Here is a 13,110-nt window from a genome sequence, read left to right on the forward strand (position 1 = left end):
TAGGGTGAAATGAAAATGTCAGTATTAGCACAGGGAAATATAACTGTTTTGTCATTTAAACATGGGAAATTGAGCAGAGCCACATTTCATTCTGAAATGGGCCAGCAAAGGTGCAAAAACCATGGTGGCAATTTTTTAAAGACGCTGTGCTGTCCATGTATCAGCCAATCTACATCAGCCAACCTGCGTGATGCTAACTGGTAAAATATTAGCTAAATATAGGTTACCTGTTAGCTAAATTATCCTCTACATTTTTACACAAACACTAAAGAAGCAAACACATCTTCATTAATAAACAATGAACAAACTCTTCATTGTAAATAAACTACAATACATTTACAGTAAGGAACAAACAAGGTCATTTTGATTGTTTTATTTATATACATATATTTTCTGAAACATCTAATTGAACATCCAAATCTCGTTAACCAGTTACTCATGAGGCTTCCAACCACGCCAAAACTGCAGACTGCAGGAGAACCTGCAGAGAGAGCAGCAAAACCCCCTGCATGAGCGAAGGATGGACTAAGAGGGATGGATAGAGCGAGGGAAAGGGGGAGGCGAGCGTATTTGAATGTGAGGGTCCATTTTATGCAGATTCCTTCATTAATCTATGACAGAGGTGGCTTTCATCAGCCTGACAGGAGAAAAAGAAAGGAGCAAAGGATAGAAAAGGGTGAGGGGACGGGGAAGAGAGAAGACTGAAAAATAAAGAGAAAGAAAGAAAAGAAAAAAAAGAAAAAACGTAAAAAAGAGGGAAAAAATGACGGGACCGTAGCAGAAAAAAGAGCAAGCTTGCAGGCTGGCCTCAGCTTTACCCAGTGAGCTAATATAGCATTACCTCTCTTGCTCTTGCTCTCTCTCTCTCTCTCTCTCTCTCTCTCTCTCTCACACACACACACAGACACACACACACACACAAATGGAAAAGGCAGAGAGGGTGGGCCTCATTTTCCTCGTAAAAAAGCCTGTTTTAAAGAGGCTTGCTTCACTTTCGAAAAAACATCCATGGCTTTTTGAACCCGTTCAGGAAACGGAGGGAAAGCGAGAGAGCAAAATAGAGAGAGACAGAGAGCGCAAGACAGAGAAAGAGAAAGCAAAGAATGAGTAAGAGAAAGAATGCAAGCACAAGAGTAAAAAAAAAAACACAGAAAGCGCAAGAGAAAACGCACAAAAGAAAAATAAGCATTAAAGCGATAGTGTGTAATTTATGGGGATTTAGAGACCTCTCTGGCGAGAATGTGTTACTGCACAGAGCATGTGGAAGAGTACATTTTATATAGCTTAAGGTATACAAAATGCTTTATTTACTTATATTGTGAGGTTTTATTTTTGTTTGTTTTGTAAATATATTAAATACTTTCAAAATGTAGAGAGAAATAACACTTAAGGAACCTGCCAGACTACTCTTTTTTTTTTTTTTTAATAAATATTTTAGATGTTGCAGGGAGGGTCCTGCCAGGACACTGATAACATTAATTTAAATATTTTGCCCGCCCAACTCAAGAATACTACTGCTTTTAACAAATAGACAAACAAATAAACAAACAAACAAACAATTCTAGTCCCTCGATCTATTGCTGTCTGTCTCGCAGTCTCTCACTCCTGCTCCAATGCTGAAAAGTTCTTATTCATTTCAGTTGTGCTGATTCCATTCCCTGCACCCCTCCCCTCTGTGTGTGTGTGTGTGTGTGTGTGTGTGTGTGTGTGTGTGCGTGTGTGTGCGTGTGTGTGTGTGTGTGTGTTGTAGTGAAGGCTCGGCCCGCGCCGGTTCGGCTCCTCTGGCTGCTGCTGGGCGTTCCTGTGCGCCTCCTGCAGGGTCAAAAGTTTACAGTGGTTTTAATTTCACCTTTTCTCAGCCAATCGCAGCGCGCCGGCTGAACCCTGACCCCCACAAAAGAATTCAACTGGCAGCAGGACGGCGCAGCTCCCTCGCTCGTGCTCTCCCTCTCTCTATATATATCCCACCGATCGCCCACCCTGCCGCCGCTGCTTCTTCCTTTTCTTCCACTCCTCCGTTTTCTATCTCTCTCTCACTCAAGGTCACATTTGTTTTAAAACAACTGAAGAGGCAGAAGAGGGAGGTCTTCCCCACAAAAAGCAGGTTAAGCCACATGACCTGCCGTCTAAAGACCTTCTTCCGTCCTGAAGAGACAAAGAGTGTGTTTGCTTTATGACAGAAATGCTGATTTATTTGACAGCGGCCTTAAATGACTGATTTATGAAGCGACTACAAAAACGTCAAATATAAAGTAGGTCTGGGCGATATTATAAAAAATAATGTATAATATATGAGCAATTCTCAATCCAAAATTTGAGGTTATTTTGAGACTTACATTCTTTAAGTTACTGTTTATTTAAAAAAAAAAAATTCAAGGGAGACAAAACAATTCTGAATTCACAGGAAAAGTTGTTAGAATCCAATAGCAAAACGGATTTATTTATTTAAAAAGAAAAAAAAAAAATCAATGCCACATGAAAGTAGCACAATTCTTTACAGGTTTCCAAAAGCAGCACGATCACAATGATCACATTTTGAGAACTGCATTAAAACAGCAATTCGATTAAACACTAAATAAATAACTAAAAATATGTATTACATAAATAACGTATTTCTGTCAGCATAATAATCATAGATTTTACTGCTGCTGCAAAAAAAAAAAAAAACAGTATAAAAAAAGTAAGAAATGGGTCTCATTATATAAACTAAACTATGTTTACCAAAACAATGTGATTTTAACATTAGTATTAATTAGTGGCACTTTACAAATACACTATGTTAAGTTCAGGGGCAGAAAAAAAGTTTGGGACGTCCCAATCCCACACTTATTGCAGTACATATGAATTAACACAAATATCTGCAATATTTATTTTAAATACAGAAATTTACCAGATTTCTCCAGAAGTCAATGATCCAACATGCCACAACCTTAATAAGGTACTGTGTGATAAAAACTTGAGTAAAATGAAGTAAAATTAATAACATTAAAAGATATTCACTTCATTTATTTATTCATTTTTTTAATATTTAAATCTAAATCTATCCAGTTCCACATTCTTCACCCACTAACTTCACAGAACCCAGTGGGTTTGTTTTCTTATCTCACTCATCCAGCAGCTGCTCCACTGCAGACGGGACCGCTTTTAACTCCTTTATCTTTCCCTATTCACAAATCGAATTATATAGTTTTCATAGCGGAGTGAGCCGAGTGCCCCGTGCTGACACTGTGGGGGTGACCTCCGCCCGTAACCCCCTCTGTTCTCAAGCCCTGCCCCATCCCCCCCACCCCACTGTCCCCACGCTGCCTCAACGCTGGCTAACACTATTAAAAGCGTGTTTAAATGACTTATGAACGCTAAGAGAACAGAAGGGTCGCAAAGGGCAGGTACCCTCGAGAGTCCCTCGGCCAGGGAACCCTCAGAAAGGCCCCCGGTACAGCAGATAAAAACAAATTCAACTAATTGAGTTTGTGCTGCCAATATGGTCCAAAATGCTTTGGATGGGTTAAACGGGTTGTTATCTGAACCTTTTAAGGCCTGCGTTCTGCTCCTGACGAAAATTAATCGAGCCATGAGGAAGCAGTCAGATGGCTTAAACCTACACAAAGTGCAGCTGAGAGTCCGGCAGGGAATTCCTTATTCTCTTATACTACAGCTGTGATGTCTGCAAATGGGAGGTTAAGCAGGGGTTAACATACTGCGCTGATCACATGTGCTCATGTACACACACACACAACAGATATTGTGCAACTTGGAACACCACCTATATGGACGACATATATGTTTCACAGCTGGTTGTCAATAAAATGACTACTCTTTTCCTCGCAAATACATTTCAATTAAAAACATCATATTAAAACAATTTAAAAATATGTATAATAATGATTCAGATAAGTAACTTGCAGTAACTTAAATTAAAGTACTTAAATAAGTAATCACTACGCTCTGAAATCTTTTAATTTTTAATATAGAATAAACACTTAAAAACAAAGCTTTCTGCATGGTAACATTATCACAGAGGTTTTATCGGTTATAATAAAGCAGTTAAAGGTTTTCTAAAAAAAGGAACTTACACTAAGGTCTTGACAATATGGCGAAAATTTACATCACAATATATTTCTTCATTTTAGGTAATTCGATATGATTCATAATCCAGTGTCACAGAAAAACTACCTTTCAATAGAGGTCTGTACCTAAAAAAAATAATTAACAAAAATTTAAAATGTAAAAAAGTATTCTGAAGTTTTTGAAAGAGTTTTTAAAATTATATCACGGTTGCCGAAATACTGCAATATATATTTGTTTTGCCACAGCTACTGCCTCTAACATGTTGTAGTGCTGTCTGAAGTCTCAGCAATAAATCTTTTGCTCGTTCTGGGGTCACTGACCCTTTCAGTTCACTTCAGCAAAAGTGTTGTGAATACTGAATGTGTTAACAAGTGGATGATTCTGAAAGAAGCTTTTAAGCTGTTCTTTCTGAGGTCTTACAAGGAAAATGGAAGTAATAACTCAACTGACAAGGAGGGAAATTTTTAACTTTAGAAATCATACCTGAGAGTCTGAACCAAGGCTGATGTGTCTGTTGTATATATTTATTCTGGTAATTGTGGTTTCACACTGTAGTTTAATGAGCACAGTATTTGACCCGAATTATCTGATTCACACCATGAAAGTGTTCGTCCTTTGGTCCAGACCATGGTTCACAGTATTTTTCCACACTTGCCATTATAGGTGGGTGGGTAGAGGTTAGATGGACAGACCAACAGACAAATAACATGACAAGTAAATAGCAAAAAAAAAAATAATAATTTGGATTGTTTTTTTTAAATAAAACACTGCCCAAATTGTAAAACTCACCTTTACAATGTTTACTTCCTCTCCACTACTCTTTTCAATAGTTTTTAAGTGAGCCAGCAGTACACTCGGGCCTTCTAAACTCAACAGAAGCCACAAAGTGACAGTCGACGATCAGCACAATCTGGTGAGATAATGAGGCGGGTTAAAAGGTGGCTGTTTTTGTTTGCATTTATTTTGTGCTCCTGAAGATAACCCCTGACCCTTTTCGGAGACAGTGGAACTGCACACACCGCCGATTTTATGTCGGATTGGGTGCGGAGTGAGAAAGTGGACACCGAAATGAGCCGGAACACTGTTTGGTTTGAAGGTGGACTGAGAGGAGCACAGGTATTGGGTCAGAAGGTCAGATGTCACTTTTGTGGACATCACTTTTGTCCTGCTGCTAAATGGATCACCCACTTAACAGGGAGTGAGCTATGAGATGATGAGTGAGGAGGACCTTCCTGAAGGCATCAATGCATCAAACGTGGCTGAAGGCCATCTTAGGTACTACTCGCCTTATGTCCAAACATTTGTAGACACCTGCTATTCAACTTTTCTTCCGGAACCAAGGTTATTAATTAGGTAGGCTGACCCACATTTGCTGCAGTTGAGTTGAGAGACCCCACTATTCTATTCTATATTCAGTCATGAGAACATAATTGAGTAGATGCACCGATAAGGGGTGGAAATCACAGGGTCACTCACAATAAAATATTGATATACTCAATATATTGACCATGATAATGATATCACGATACTGTGATTCTGCAATATGCAATATATTGGAAGACAAGTCCCTATATGATACTTCACAGCATTTGTTACTGTAACTGAAGGGGATAAATACTCATAAATAAGCAATTGTACTCCCAAGAATTGTATTTATTAGTGCCAGTTTTGCACAATATTTGACAACCAATAATATTCACCGCAGGTTTACCCTACTCATCTGATTACTGCCACCATGTGGAGCAATGAAGCAGTAACTTTATTAAGTCAAATTGAGGGCAAAGCTTAAAAGTTTAGAGAGCCTATGTTCTAAAAAAAATATAAATGTTTGATGCCACATATCAACATATTACTAAAATAAGCCAAGAATAATTTATTTACAAGGAGGAATTCAGATGTACCCGCTTTGGTTCTGCTCCTATATAGATCAGCTTTCTTTTTTTAAAAGTGGAATGGGGCAATGAGATAAACAAAGAGTATGAAGAAATCTGAAAAAACAACCCTAATAAAAAGACAAATTTCATGTATAGCCATACAGGATTTTGTTGTGCCATAAAACTGCAGATTTTTTTTTTCCACTAGCTCCGTAATGACACAGGGTGCTTGGACCCAATGACTACCATTTATACTCTCAGGTATACAACAGTCTATAGATATGAATTTGTTTTACACTACCTTTAGATGTTTTTCCTAATAATGTACACATATCTTTGGCTGATGTCATTTATAAAGCAAAGGTTGATTGGCCAAGACTTGTTTTGAAAAAAATAGGCTGTTTTTTTGCAATTATGGCCAACAAGAGGCCTATAGGACCCATTCCACCACACTACTTTAGGTGTTGTTGTTTTAAGGCCTGAAAATCGAGGTCAAGTAATGATTAAAAACTGCTCAAGAACAGCCATTTTTCATTTCTTGCCATAAAAAGCTGGTTGGGCTGCTGCATGTCCAGAGGGAGGAGACTGATGATCATCGCACCACCTTTCTTTTAATTATCAGTGCTGAGCGCAGAGTACGGCCCCCCCTCTTCGCCTTCACAACAGGCCACAAACAAGAGTGACACCATGGCGACAGGCAGGCAGACAGACGTAAGACCAGGAAATAATCTAGTTTACCACAAAGCACTGGGTGCCAGCCGGCGGAATGAGTTGTGTGTTATGTGTAAGTGTAGACTGACTATTCTTAGCTTGAGAAATCTGTCAGATGGTACATTTTTCACATTACAGTCAATAGAAATCAATGAAACAGTCAAACTTAATTAGACTGATGTACTATGCCAGCCATATTGGGCAATTCAAACACAAAGAGACTATACCTCTGAAATTTCAGACTAACCGACAGCTTGTGCTGCCTGGCAGTTAGTGAATTCTGTGGGTCTTTGAAGAAAGGTCTACTAAGTTCAGATCTGCCTGAGAAGCAATCGGTAAAACAGCACCTTGCACACAGAATTAATTATTTAAGGAAGTTTCTAGACAACTGCTCTTCATTTAGTCTAATCTCCAATAGCTTTTGGTACCCTTTTAGTACAAATCCCCACCGAAACGTGGTTTAGAAGTTGTGTGTGTGTGATGTTTCAGAGCTGACGGGATATGGTATGAATCATAAAGTGATACTTTTATGTTTGAAGGAAGAAAAACTACCAGTACTTCAAGAACTTCCTGAAGAGTCAGTCACATCCATCTTCATGTGAAAGCAAACCTTAATACAATCCTGACGACAGGAATTCAGATAAGAGAGTTTTAGAACATTTCATACTCATCTAGAATTAGATTTTTGAGCCTTGCTCTTTTAAAAGAGGACTCTACAACCTTTTAGCACTACATTCCAAAAGAAGGTTTTAAAAATAAGTATATTTTCCTGCATTATACTTTTGAATGTGGATACTTCAAAAAAGTACATTCTAAAACTTTTACATTTTATTTCCAAATGCAGATTCTAACACAAGTAACACAAGTTCCAGTATTATTCTGCCAAAAATTATTGTCATTTTTTCTGAAGTATACTTCTGAAAGTGGATTTTACAACCTTTCACTACTGCACTTTGACTTGATCTCTCTCCCTAGGTATGTTCTCGTAATTTTTATTGTTGTATGCCAGTGTCTACTAGTACACGTTTGCCCACTGTGTTGACATAATATTCAAGGCAAAACCTACTTTTTTTTTTTTTTTTTTTTTTTTTACCGGCCAGGGTAATTTGTTTACTTAAAAAAAATAGCCTTTAAAAAAATAAATATGATGAATCATAATTCTACAACCTTCCAGCATTACAATTCCAAACGCATGATTCTGGACATTTCCTGTCTCACACTTCCAAAACTGGACTACAACTAAAACCAAAACTTTTCCACTCCACAAATTCCTCCAGCACACTTTTAAAAGCAGATTCTTTTGAAAGTTTCTAGGCTCACACTTTCAGAAATTGATTCAACACATTTCCTGCCCTACATTTCCGATTGTGGATTATAGTACGTCCCAGCATAATAGTTCTAAACAAACTGCTAATCCCAGACTTTCAAAAACAGACTTCAAAACATTCCTGTCTCACATATCTAGAACAAACTTCTATCCCCACACTTGGAAAGAGTATTTAAGGACACTCCAGGTTCATATTTTTAGATGGAAATGGATTTTAAGCAGTTTCCTGAATCACACTTCCGAAAGCGTGGTTCTTGAACTTTTCAGCATCACACTGGTGAAAGCAGATCTGGAATTTCCTGCTCTGCACTTCAGAAAAATGTGGATTCGACAACCTTCCAGCAGTGCACTTCCAAACTTAGATTCTAAACATTTCCAGTACCGCACTTCCAAAAATGGATTCTACAACTTTCCAGTTGGGCTGAGTGGAATTCGGAGTTCCTCTGTATGGAGAGATTGTGCTGGGGAGGGGGCGGAGCAAAGCTTTAAGAAGGGGGTGGGGAGGCTGGCAGAATGAAAACAAGGTGGCTGCTAAGTAGTTGAAAAGTTCACCAAGAGTTGACGCTCCTGCTCAGTTTCTTTGCTTCTTTTTCTCTCATTCTCGCTCTCTCTCTCTCTCTTTTGCTTGCTCTTGCAGACTGACAGACAAAGAAAGCATCTGGTAACGTTTAGCCTGATACTCCAAACTTTTCTCTCCTTTTATACAAGGGGGCCCTGAACGCAACACAAACACACACACATACAGCGAGCACAGCTACCTTTTTTACAGCAGTACACAGAACCAGGCCAGAACCCTACACTCCTGGGGACTCATTCAGGTGAACCCGGTTTACGAGCATTCTTCAGCTGACAGAGAGAGAGAGAAAAGGACGAGAAAGTGCTTAGATTTCTCCATTCCATTTGCCAACACATACACATATCCTTAATAATAGTAATTAAGGCAATGAACATTCTGTGCTGTACATTTATTTACAGAAAAAAAAATAATTAACGTCACACACTAGGGCAGTTTTATAACAACAGAATTAAAATGCATCTTAGTAACAGTAGAAACAGTCTCTGCTTGTTCAATCTCTGCTCGTGCTTGTGGTTTAGCACATGCCCATAATCTTCTACAGCTGAACTTTATAATGAATCTTAAAAAAAAAAAAAAAGTCAACTGAAATTTAGAGCATATTACAATAAACTACGATATAACAACATAACAGTGTCTTATTGTTGTAACTAATGACTGCTTATAGGCATGGACACTGTGATTCCTATAGAAATAGAAGTCAAATTCAAATTTGCAACCACAGCCTGTCTGTGAAGTGGAGACCAGAGGTGGAGCCAGACTCAAAAATTTATTTAGCAGAGCAAAGGGATACCTGTTTTTTACGGTGCACTCAAGTCTGTGTTACATTCTAGCCCTCTTCTTCTAATCTAAGCTATGCTGTGGTTTACTGTGCAACACGGTTTCTGTGAGCAGTCCCACTGATGTAATCCGGCCAATAAACGTAAAGCTTCTGATTTTCTATAAGACTATAAAATAAGCGTCAAAATAAAAGTCAACAATACAAACAAAGCAGCAGACCAAAATTTTGGGGTTTACTTCCTTGTTTGCATATATGGAAAATGATCTGTGAACTGAAGTTACCGTATTTTTCACACTATAATGCGCACCAAATTATAAGGCACACTTTCAATGAATGTCTATTTTCTGGTCGATTTACATACATAAGGCGCACAGGATTATAAGGCGCATTTTAAGATACACTATAAGGAACTAATTCAGCAGGTCTTGTCGTTGGGTGGTGGTGGGGGGTAGCTGACTAAGTTAAATAAATCTAAGCTAAGTTAACAAGACTGTAATAAAAAAAAAGACTTTCTTTAAAGTGCTAGATGTTAATCTACACAGATTTCTCTCCTGAGTAAAGTGCATCTGTTTATTTACAGTAGGCTTAGACTGCCCAATTTCTCCAGCACCAAAGCTAGAGCATTAGCATTAGTGGCTAACCACTAGCGGTTACTGGCTAATGCTGACCACTACACTGAGGAACCCTGAGTGCTCCGGTAAGCCAGGGAGATATTAGCTAGCAGTTCGTTCCAAATAGCTTGTTTTAACACGGTAAACGCGCAGGCTACAGTCAATACAGTCTGATATACTTCACTCTGAACAACGAAAGAACTAGCATATAGCAGCTAATGCTAATGCTGCTCTAACCTGAAGCTCCTGTATAACGCTGTACTTCAGTGGAGCGGCTTTACTGTTCCTTACAACTTGACTGGTAAAATTTATTCACATGAAGCTCTGGAAGGCGCTCTGACAATTTTTAGGAAAATTAAAGGATTTTAAATGCACCTTAAAGTGTTAAAAATACGCTAAGTAAAGTTAAAATACTCACTAAATGTTTTCTCAAACAGTTTTGATGTAAATACATTTTATTCAACTTTGCTTTGAATAACTTTTCATCATAAAAAAATCCCAGAAAATAAATAGGTGGGTTTTCACACACAGTTTAAAGGGTTTTACCCCGAGAGTGGAGCTCTGCAGAGGCTGCAGCAGGCATGTACAAGCTTGCAGTTTGAGACTGAATAACTGCTGCTGAACAGTGAGCCTCTTAGTCAGACCCACCAAACATACACACACTCCAAACTCGCGAACACACACACACACACACTGCAGAGGCTGCCTCTTATTGCACTCTAATTACGCTACGCTGCGTTTCCTCCAGTGCATGATCTGCGCAGACGTCGCCAGGCGCATCCACACCATCGTCACAGCCTGCGTGACCTTGAGCCAAGCGTACGGCAGTGTCGTCATGGCAACATGTCTTTACACAAGCAACCACAGCTGGATGCAACTTTAACATTCCTCTTAAATTCGAGCTGCAGTACACTAAAGGGAGCAGTAAACTTCAGTACACACATACACATGCACATGCACACACTCTCACAGATGCCATGCAGAGCCTCAGTGAGTGACTCACTTTTCCAACCAATGTTTGCCAGATTTTTTTTTACTAAAAAAAAAAAAAACAAGCTTTAAGCATCAAATATATTATTATTTAAGCCACTATTATATTCCATTTTGGTGATGAAGAATAAAACAATGCTCTAAACTAAAATCATGTATAGGCTGATGAATAGCCAAGTAACAATTTTAGGTCAAACACTAAAAGTGAACTAATAAATCAATAAATCAATCAATCCAGTCTGAGACATAGCAAGAAAGTAAATACAGGAAAAAGGTTCTGTGATCTGAACCAGCGCATATTTTAGTACAGTTTAACATGGAGCATTAGCAGATATGGCATTTGTTTAGAGCTTATAACCTATACAACAAGGATTCTGAATTAGCTCAAATATGTAGGAATATACCTGATAGCTGCTTTGGATTATTTTTTTACCACAAACTAACTTTTCAAGAGACCCTCTATATTCTGTAATTCAAAAAAAAAAAGTTTGATTCTCTGGTCCGAGTTAGCTTATTAACTCCGAGCGTTTTCCCCCTTGGTTTGGTTTCACAAATAGAAAAGTAAAGAAGTAAATACAGGAAGATACTGTGTTCTGAACCAGCATGTAATTTAGGATAGAGCAACAGAAGAAATGCATTTGTTAGAAGCTGTTGTAATTATCTGGATAATAAATCAGGTTAAACTGCACCTGAAAAGCCATTCATGAGGAACACTTGAGGTCAAATCAATCTGTCATCACAAATAATCCAATCCGGAGTCTGTTTGGGACCGGACCTAGACACATTACTCTCGTGGTTCTTGGTGCAATTGTTTTGGACTGCACCAGAGTTTTCACACCTGGCAAAAGCAACCACACCAAGGGTGCAAACAAACCAGATTTCATTTCATTCGGACTAAATAGCCCTGGTGTAAAAACACCATCAAAAAGCCTTGATGCGCTTGTTTTGGTCTGCATTTGAGTGTGATTACTGTAGTCACACCTGCTCAAACAAACCGAGCCAAGGGTAAAAACGAACCGATGAGTCTGATTTTTTTTTTTTTTTAACCAGACTACAGAGCACACGTGTGAAAATGGCCTGTGTGTGTACACACTGCTGTAATGTAGATACTACTGCTGTTCTATCCTAAATTAGCAAGTTATCCATGCTAATGCACTGAGAAATAAAAGTAAAGGTCATTTTAGTTTCAGCTCAAGTTTAACCAATTACATCACAGCAACAGTAAAAAGTGAGTTCAAGAGGACACAGGAGGAACAAGGAACACTCCACTCTCAAGACAGTGACAGGAAGGAACAAAAAAACGTCCTTAGAGAGGCAAACAGAAAACCCCAGAACAAAATCCATCTGGATTTCATTGCTGGCACTGCCTAAAGGTGTACAGTGATGGAAGCAGGAAAGGCAGAGGGACTGGATTTATCACTCTCTTCGGACTTAATTCAGAACTATTAACATTTCCCCTCTCTCACCTGCAGCTGTAGAGGCTAGAGGTAAGATGTCAGGAGTCAGAGGGCACACTGAGGACAAAACACATCATTATGAGTTAGTTATTGCTACACTTCTAAAAATAAAGCAGAGTTTACACCTGTGACTAGTATCTGGTTTGCATCATCATGTCAAGATTTTAAGCAGATGCATTTATATCTGCACTTAGAATCAATACAGTATTAAAAAATATGATTTTAGGATACTTTAATAGACATGTTCTTACACCATTTATAATGCAGGCTTTATAAAGATGTATTTTTATTTGATAGATTATTACACCATTACACATACACAATTCTGCGGTACATTTCACAACAAGCATACTTTAAAATAATTAAGTAATAGTATGTATGTCAATTTTTTCTATGATTTTACTTAGTTTTAGTCATCATTCAATAAGTGGTTTCTTTAACCCATTAGAGCAGGGCTGTTAAATCTGTCCACATTGGACTGGTATGGCTGCAGGTTTTCATTCATACCAGGCAGAAGCTCATGGCATCAGTTGTTTGAAGACTGACCCACTGATTAAACAAGTGAAATCAGGTGTGCTGCTAGTTGAGTAGTTTAGAATAAAAGCCTACAGCCACACTGATACAGAGTTGGGCCTCTAAGACTACGTTTACATTACAAGTCACGTTGATTAAATACGATTTTTAGCTCATATCAGATTTGGCTATCCTGATGGTTCA

General features: G+C 38.4%; 1 protein-coding gene across 3 annotated transcripts in view; it reads right to left on the reverse strand.

Moving 5' to 3' along the window:
• Window positions 1–13,110, reverse strand: part of ncoa3 (nuclear receptor coactivator 3) — a 51,067-nt gene that overhangs the window by 28,609 nt on the left and 9,348 nt on the right. Inside the window, exon 2 of one of the 3 annotated variants that reach the window (XM_049471750.1) lies at window positions 8,739–8,826. The exons of the other annotated variants lie outside the window; for them this stretch is intronic. The gene's annotated coding sequence lies outside the window, so the exon portion shown is untranslated. The remainder of the gene's footprint in view (window positions 1–8,738; window positions 8,827–13,110) is intronic. 3 annotated transcript variants of the gene reach the window in all.

The sequence above is a fragment of the Astyanax mexicanus genome, chromosome 24, assembly GCF_023375975.1.
Source record: "Astyanax mexicanus isolate ESR-SI-001 chromosome 24, AstMex3_surface, whole genome shotgun sequence".
Taxonomy (NCBI): domain Eukaryota; kingdom Metazoa; phylum Chordata; class Actinopteri; order Characiformes; family Acestrorhamphidae; genus Astyanax; species Astyanax mexicanus.